The 8,647-nt window shown below is 41.3% G+C and overlaps 1 pseudogene; it reads right to left on the reverse strand.

The window, feature by feature from the left end:
- Positions 1 to 511: 511 nt before the first annotated feature.
- LOC132488036 (double homeobox protein A-like) lies at positions 512 to 1,160 on the reverse strand (annotated as a pseudogene).
- Between the last annotated feature and the right edge of the window lie 7,487 nt (positions 1,161 to 8,647).

Below are 8,647 nucleotides of genomic sequence, written 5' to 3' on the forward strand. Positions count from 1 at the left end.
TGCATCCGGAGCCTGTGCTGCACAACAGGAGAGGCCACAGCGGTGAGAGGCCCGCGTACCGCCAAAAAAATAAATAAATAAATAAATAAAATAAAATAAAATACAAGTAACAGGAAAGCCAACTCAACTTCGAATTAGCTCCCATGGTAAAGAAGCTTACTGGCACAAGTATAGGAACTCAGAGGCAGGGGTAGGGGTAAGGATTGGTGGATCCAGTGGCTCTTTCCATTCCTTTGCTCTCCTATCCCCAGTGCTGACTTTATCCTAAAGTAAGTTTCCCAGTTCTTAGAAAGTTCTAGTAGTTATGGGCTAATTGCCTCCTTTTTCAAACATTCTGCTAACTTCCTACGGCTCTTTCATTTTCTTTTTGTTCTTTTTTAAAAATATATATTAATAAGTTCATGTTCATTGTCCTCGAGATCTGCCGAACTCTGGATCCAGGCTCAGTAGGGCTGCGTGGTACTTTATATGTCTCTGGCTCCTAAATTCCTATTTACCATCTCCAGAAGGCTCAGCTTCTAGAGGAGCTGAAGGTATGTTTAGAAGGGTACATTTCCAGGAAGAGAGAGAGTGATTTGGACCCCAATCTGATGATATCAGATACTCTGAATTTGTCTCTCTGTTCACTCTGTTCTGGCTCCAGAGAAATAAGACAGTTGCTAGTGAGATTGGTGCCATTTTCTGTAGTTTCTGTACCACGAACTCTCTCATCTCTGAGATCTTGTCTCTGGTTTTGTCTTTGTTCTAAGGCCCCATCAGGTTCTCCTTTTATCTGGACGTGGAATCTAGATCTTTAATTTTGAAACCAAATTTGTGCTCAGTTCTGGAACCTCAATTTCTTTAACAAGTTGCTCTCTGGAATCAATCCCAGGATAAGGTTTGTCCATAAATCCCTTGCTGAGGGTATGTAATTGGGAGGAAGCGTAGCTGGTAGGACATTGTCTATCTTCTCTGCTTTGAATCTTCTCTTCAGGGTGATCTTCGTCCTGGCTTGATTCTAAGTCCTCCTCAGGTTCTGATCTTTTCTGGAATAAGTGCCTAGTTCTTCAATTCTGAAACCAAATCTGGATTCTAGACCCTTCAGTGTTGATTTCTAAAGCACATCTCTGTTTGGTAGCATAACTTGGGTAAGAGTTTTGGTGAATTTGGTGTGGCTGCATCTACACTTCATTGTTTGGAGAGTTGTCTTGGGCCATGTTGGAAGAGAGTCCTGAAGTCTAAGGATTCAACCAGGAGCCTATGGCTCTTTCTTAAGGGTAAGGGAACATATTTTCCAGAAGTGCCTAGAAAACCCCTCTTAGTGACTCTTAGGTGCAAACTGGCCTAGGCCTGCCTACTCCAGACCCATTTATTACTGGCAGTGGGGATGGGGATGGGGTTAGGGATTGGGCTCAGACCACTCAAGGCCCACCCAGGAGCTGCAGTGGAACTTGTGATGGAGAGTCACTACAAGATCGATTACAGCAGACCGTTGCCTGGGTGCCACTCCCATTGAGGGCTGGCTCTTGTGACCTTCTCATTTTAGAGAAGTAATAAACAATGGAAAACACATCATCCAAAAGATCTCATTGCTAAAGATTTTACAGTGTATCTGCTCGCCTAAGTGTTCTTCAGTGCTTCTTGTGTAAAACCATTGGTTAGTTAGTAGGGTTTATTGAACACATGCTTTTTAGATAGCGTCATTCTAAGCGCTGTGCAAAGATTAGAAAAGGAAAAGGAGACAATGGCAGTGACTTTTTTATTTTTAAATATAGAATGAGTGTTGAGGGAAATAGTTCTGTTTCAAGGTCAGCATTAATTGTACTCAATTATTTTCCAGAATGTGGAAACTACTTGAGTCCCTTCCTCCTGTCTTTGTCTTCTGTTATTCAACTCTCCCTTTTCTTGTCACTCTTTTTCTCCTCTCTTACTCTTTGCTCATTTCAGGAAGGCAACATAGCGGAGATTAACAGTGTGGAATCTGAAGTCAGACTTCCTGGGTGGGAATGCTAGCTTTGAGCCCCAGCTGTGACTTTCTAGCCAATTATTTCATTACCCTAATCTTCTATTTTTTGTGGGTAAATCATACCTAATAATTATACCTACCTCCTAGGATGAGGCACATTCAAAATGATTAGTAAGGGTTAACTATTTTAATTTTCTTTTTCATTAATTCTCTTTCAGTTGGGCCACATTTTGTGCCTATTCTTCCCTGTTAAATCCCAGAGTGATAGATGGTTAGGAAATAGAGTCAGGATTAAACTTACAGAACAACTTTCTAGTGAGGAATGGCATGGAGCCATTTTATTTCCTTCTCTTTTCCTATTTTTTTTCCTTTTCCTTATTATAATTAGGGTATTTAAAGAGTGCTATGTGAATATAATTAAGGCAGAGATGAAAATGTACAAAACCAGTTGAGAGGAACACATATGTACTATACATGCAAACAGGAGAATGTCCTAGTTCAAGTAAGAATCTCCCAGATGACAATATCAGCTTCATCTAGGCTTAGTTTATTCAGTTAGTGAGAGCACTTTCTGATAAGACCAAGATGAGGGCTTTAATAATTCTAGAATGTGGTGACCCTGCTTTATCTCTTTTATGGCTATAGACTGCTCTCCTGACCCTGGCTAGCCATCTCTAAATGCATCCATTGTTCGAAAGATGATCAGTTGGAGGAGTCTGATGAGAGCAGCGCAAATTTATCATCTTAGTAGGAAACAACAACTACAATTGAGAGTACATTCTATCAGGGTGGTGGGTTAGCCTAATGTTTGTAGATGAAGAGAACACAGACTGACATCATTGTAGACTTCATAGAAGACCAATAGGTTTGGAGTGATAGGTTCCACAGCAGTTGACAACCCACAGCAAGGATTACCCCTGTGTGCTTTGCCTTCGATGCCCCAGCTCTTCCCAGAGACCACTGGAGAATTACCATCTATCCCTTCAGTTTCATGTTTGTTGAATGAATGAATGAATGAGTGAATGAATGAATTTGTGTGCTTAGTTGATCAATGTATCTGGTTCCCCTCCTAGAATGTGAACTCCCCAAGGCCAGAGCAAGCCTGTTTTATTCACTCCTGTATTCCTAGAGCTGAAGTGAGGGCCTAGCACGTAGTAGACATTCAGTAAGTATTTTTTAAATCAATAATTTAAAACATCAATAATGTCAGTGTTGAGAAAAGGAATTTACTGGCAGGAACATGGTAATGCAGATGTCTTCACAGCTGTGAGGCTGCCTACGCAGTCTCCAAATTAACATCAGAGTAATACTGGGTATTGTGAGGATGGGGGGTCACTTTTCATACACGTTTAGCATCTGACAACGTGAAATGACACACTACAGTGTGTGGCAGTGGTGTTGTACCAAGCTTGGAGTTTGGGTTCTAAAAGTCAACAAATAGGGCAAAAATCATATCAATAAAAAATTACCATTAAAAATCTCCTAAATCACCCATGTAGTACAGATTACTTGGTTTTATGTATTCTGTGCCATCTCACAGTAAGTTCAACACAGCCAGTTTTCCCCCAGAGTTGGAACAGATGGCCATGGCTCTTTCTTTGGTTGAGCACCAGATGAAGTAGTTGGCTTGAACTGAAGGGCCATATTGTTGGGGGGAAAAATTACATATATAGGTATATATTCATCTGCATTATTTTCTTTTGTTGAATGTGTAGCTGACTACAAGCAACTTAAATACTTCTGTACGTAACTCTATTGTACTATTTGGTCCTCGGTGTCGTCAGATGCTCTTCACTGTTTATCAGGAAGACAGGTGTAAAGGAGGTGGAAAATAACACTTTGGGGGCACCACAATAGCTGGCATAACCAATAGGAGAATGTTAACCATAGTGATTTTCCAAATTAAAAAAAAAAGCCTTTTATCTAAATTGCATCCATGCTCTAAATCCCTACAAAAAAATAATACAGAGCATGTGTGGGGTGCCTGCTATGTTCTGGGTACTAGGTTCTTTATGTATATTGTCTCATTGTACTGCCTCATAGTAACCCTTTGAAGAAGGTATTACAAGCCCTGAGACCCTGCAGTGATTCTTCACAACAGCCAGGCAGGCACACAGGCTTGGCCCATTGCCTGAAAGAACAAATTTAGCTGTAACCAGTGATGGAGACACTCCCAGCCCAGGGCATGATATAAACATTCCTGTCCTTGTCTCTTGGGTTGTCTTTTCGTCCACACCAGGTCTGTCTTGCAGGGTTGCTTGGACACCTCTTCCCCACTCCACAAATGTACCTGGGTATTGTCTGCAAAAAAAAAAAAAAAAAAAAAAAGGAATGAGAGTCAGTCAACTTGTTTCAAGAGTTCTGCATTATGATGCTCACTTTATTAGTAACATTGGAAAATTTTAAATTCCACTTTGACGGGAACTTATGAGTTATGTAAAAACAAACTCATTTAAGAGGTGGAAGGAATCATATTCACTGCCTTTGTTTTTCTTTTGAACCTGTTCTCTGCTTAGTGTCCTATTTTCTACATTAGATAAATTCTTTGCTTCAACTTGCTCTCAGTGAAAAGACTACTAATACAACACCATCGCTTCAGACGAGCAGCATTGGAATAGTCCACCTTGGTTGCTTTTTACACCTCCTCATACGTTTTTTCCTGAGCTTCTTTAGGCATCATAGTTTCTTCCACATCTCCCCAAAACATATTTAATATTGATCATAAACATGGGCTGTGTTGCCAATATGCCTAAACTTTCTATCATTTTCCCTTCCTTTCTTTTCTATTCCCTTTTCTTCAGGAACCTGGCTTCATCCTACCACCAGCCATTGTGTTCAAACTGGGGAAAAAGAACTCTACTTGGCCACACTGGTAAAGATGGAAAAGGTGCTGGGGAAGGAGGCAGAGATGTGGTGATCCTATATCTCACATTTACAGGTGGTGACAGTGGTTCTTGGGGACTTTAAGTAGATTTTCCCATGTTACCCACCTAGAAAGTAGCAGTGTTGGGAGTTGAACCTAGGTCAGCAAGGCTCCAAAACCCCTAGTTTCCATTACACCACACTGCTTACCACAAGCAGCAAAACCCCATTAAATGCAGGTTTGGGGCAACAATGATGAGCAGATTTGCATGAAAAAACAGAATTATACATGATTAATAGGTCTGGTAATGTGACCTTGGAAAGAGGGGCCAGACTAAGTGAAGGACTTTCCTGAGATCAGCAATAGCATGGATGACCAGTGTTTACTCTGTGCATGGGACCATGCTAGATATTTTGAAGAAGACACAGGGCATCTTATAAGAGACAGGCTAGTTGAAGGGAAAATCTATGACTTGTAATATCCAGGGTACCTCCTGGATACAGAGAGCACACTCAAACTGTACAATTAAGAAGAGTTTAAGGGAAAAGAAGCAGACTCACAGATATAGAGAGCAAACTAGTGGTTACCAGTGGGGAGAGGGAAGGAGGGAGGGGCAATATAGGGGTAGGGGAGTAAGAGGTAAAATTATTATGAATAAAATAAGCTACAAGGATATATTATACAACACAGGAAATATAGCCAATATTTTACAATAACTATAAATGGAGTATAACCTTTAAAAATAGTGACTTACTATACTGTACACGTGTAACATATAGTATTGTACATCAACTATACTTCAATAAAAATTTTTAATAAAAGAAGAGTTTAAGGGTCTAATCTACTTATAGATAAAGTGTGGGTGAGGTTTAGGGAATTGGCGCCAGCAACAGTGGGATTCTGTTACCCACCCCCACACATGCAGGGGCAAGGGGAAGGGGCGGAGCATAGCTGTGTGAAGAGGAAGGGATGCTCCCCTCTCCCAGGAACTGTGACCTTCAGTACAGAAAAGCAGCCAAGCTGTGGTGACCCATGAGGGAGGGAGCCACAGTCATAAATATCTCAACCTCACTCTTTCTACTCTTCAATCTTTTGGTGATGCTTCCCATTAGCTAATCCCAGCCAGAAGCTAGAGGGCAAGCATTGATTCCATCCATAAAGCCAGGCAGCTAAAATTGTCAGCAAAGAGATGCTACAGACCCATGTCGACCTCTTCCACTTTGAAAATATGGCGCCCTATGTCAGCATGAAGAAATTATAGAAGATGGACCTTCACCCCTAAACCCATAGAAATGGAATGATGTCTGACAAATGGGGATTTGTAAGCAGCTCTTTTGCCCCTTTCCTGTTGGTCTATTTCTGTTTCCCTTAAGCCTTAGTCATAAAAGTGAGATTACTAAGTAACATTTAACCTAACTCCTGATTTTTGCTTTACTGAATGTACACAACACCTTGTCTAAACTGCTGATTCTTTTCCCAGATTAAAAGGAGTATGCATGAAGAATTAAGCAGTTAAAGAATGACTGACTCTCTATCCCCAGATGCCCCGTTAGCAAATTTGCAGGCAGACCATGTGGGCAAGAGAACAACCAATTGCAGGCGGACCATGCAGGCAAGACAGCATCCAAAAGAAGATCAGGAGAAGTCAGCAGGTCTGCACACAATGGAAAAATGACGAAGAATCTGACCTCCTACCTTAATGATTAACTGAGATTACTTCCCCTTTTTTCCTTTAAAAATGTCATGGCTGAGCAGAACCTTCCCAGCTGGTCTCTGGACAAGAGTCCACCTTCTCCCCAGATTGCCAGCTTTTCTGAATAAAGCACCTTTCCTTTCTACAGACACTTGTCCCCCAGTTATTGGCTTTTGAGCTGCAAGCAGCCAAACCCGAATTCAGCAACAGTTTCAAGTAAGAACAGTTCAAATTAAATACTGAAATAGACTGCCTTCCTGGTTCACCCAAAGTGAAGAGCAAGGTGAGCTTAAGCTTTCAATTGTATCACATAAGCAATGTTTTTGCTCAATTCTCTTTCCACTGCATAACTCTATTTCACTCATTCAGAGTTTTCTCCATCATTTTTTACATCTTCCTTCCATTTTTGCTCTTTGCTTTCCTCCAGTAAAAAGGGCTGCTTGGTTTGTGCCTTCATCGGCAGACACTTGGAAATAATGCACCATGGCAGCTTTGCAAGGATTTTTCTCTTTCCTCCATCCAGAGAGAAAAAACAAAAGGGTAAGGATGGCTTGAGAGATTAGATCAGAATGTTGTTTTATTGCAGCTGTTTCTGGATTGCAGGAGTCACCAGAGGGAAACAATGTGCTCAGGGACTGAAGGAAATGGTTTGGCTCCAATCTGTCCTGAGTCATCTGGGGAGGAATTTCTCATTGTTGGAGAGGTTAATACTCAACAAAGATTTTGCTTCTCTCTGCAGAGAGTGTGTGTCGGGGGAAAGGCATGGGAACTTGACATGTGATGGGAGCAAAGAAGGCAAATGCAAAAAAATAACTGAACTTTGGTCAGGGCACAAACCATTTACTCTCTGGGCTCTGGTTTAGATGTGTAGCACAAGAAAGATCCACCATCTATTTCTAAGAGCTGGAGGGCTGGTGAGTCAATGAGATCTCCATTTTCACCCAGCAGGCAAAATAAAGATGGGGTTAATTTAGGCAGGTGGATCTAGTTGATGAATGAATGAGTGAAACAAGTCCAGGGGAAGATTTTCAAGTGATATTTATGTGGGAGGCTCATTTTGGCTTCTCATCAAGTATGAAAGGCTAAATTTATTTGCTTGAGTGGTGCTGGCTCTATAGGTATGTAGGACAAATAAATCCATCTTCACCTTTGCCCTCATATATATGTGTTATTGGTACTATTTGAACAAGGCTCTGTGTTTTCCTCCCTGGTACTATCCCTGCTATAGATCCTGTAATCTTTATGGAAGGAGCCTGTAAAATACTCTGCAGTTTGGCAAAGATCAGGCTAGGTGGGCTGTGGAGACCTATCCAACTCCCATTCCAGCTTCTCTTGGTAGATGTTTCAATTTACATTTGGGCTCACATATTTTCCCCTTACTGATTTTTTTTTTTTACAAAGTTAGTGCTATGCATTGAATTGTGTCCCCCTAATAAATATTGAAGTCCTAACCCCAGGTACCTATGAATGTGACCTTATTTGGAAATAGGATCATTGCAGACAATCAAGTTAAGATGAGGTCATTAGGGCAGGCCCTAATGTAATATGACTTTTGTCCTTAGAAAAAGGACACATTTGGACACAGAGACAGACTTGCATAAAGTGAAGACAATGTGGAGATGCAGGGAGAAGGCAGCCATCTACAAGCCAAGGAATGCCTGAGGCTACAAGAAGCTAAGAGAAAGAAAGGAATAGATTCTCCCTCACAGCCGCAACCCTGCCAATGCCTTGATTTCAGACTTCTGGCCTCCAAAACTGTGAGACAATAAATCTGTGTTGTTTAAGTCACCCAGTTTGTGGTGCTTTCTTTGGGCAGCCCCAGGAAACTAATGCAGTTACATATGATGAAATCTTCTGGTTCAGTCCTTCAATTTCTTCAGTGAAGACTGAAGTGTAAAATGTAAAATGGCTTAGACAGTCACAGAGCCACTTGGGGATAGAATTCTAAATTCCCAGATCATCCTTCTACCCATTGATATAACTGGTCGGATTTGGATAAATCACAGCAACTGGCTTCTATTGTTGGCTCAAGAGGATGGAGAAATGACATCCCTATATTCCATTTTCTCTTTTTTTTTTTTTTTTTTTTTGCTGTACGCGGGCCTCTCACTGCTGTGGCCTCCCCCGTTGCGGAGCACAGGCTCCG

This window comes from Mesoplodon densirostris, chromosome 4, assembly GCF_025265405.1.
Source record: "Mesoplodon densirostris isolate mMesDen1 chromosome 4, mMesDen1 primary haplotype, whole genome shotgun sequence".
NCBI classification, from domain to species: Eukaryota; Metazoa; Chordata; class Mammalia; order Artiodactyla; family Ziphiidae; genus Mesoplodon; species Mesoplodon densirostris.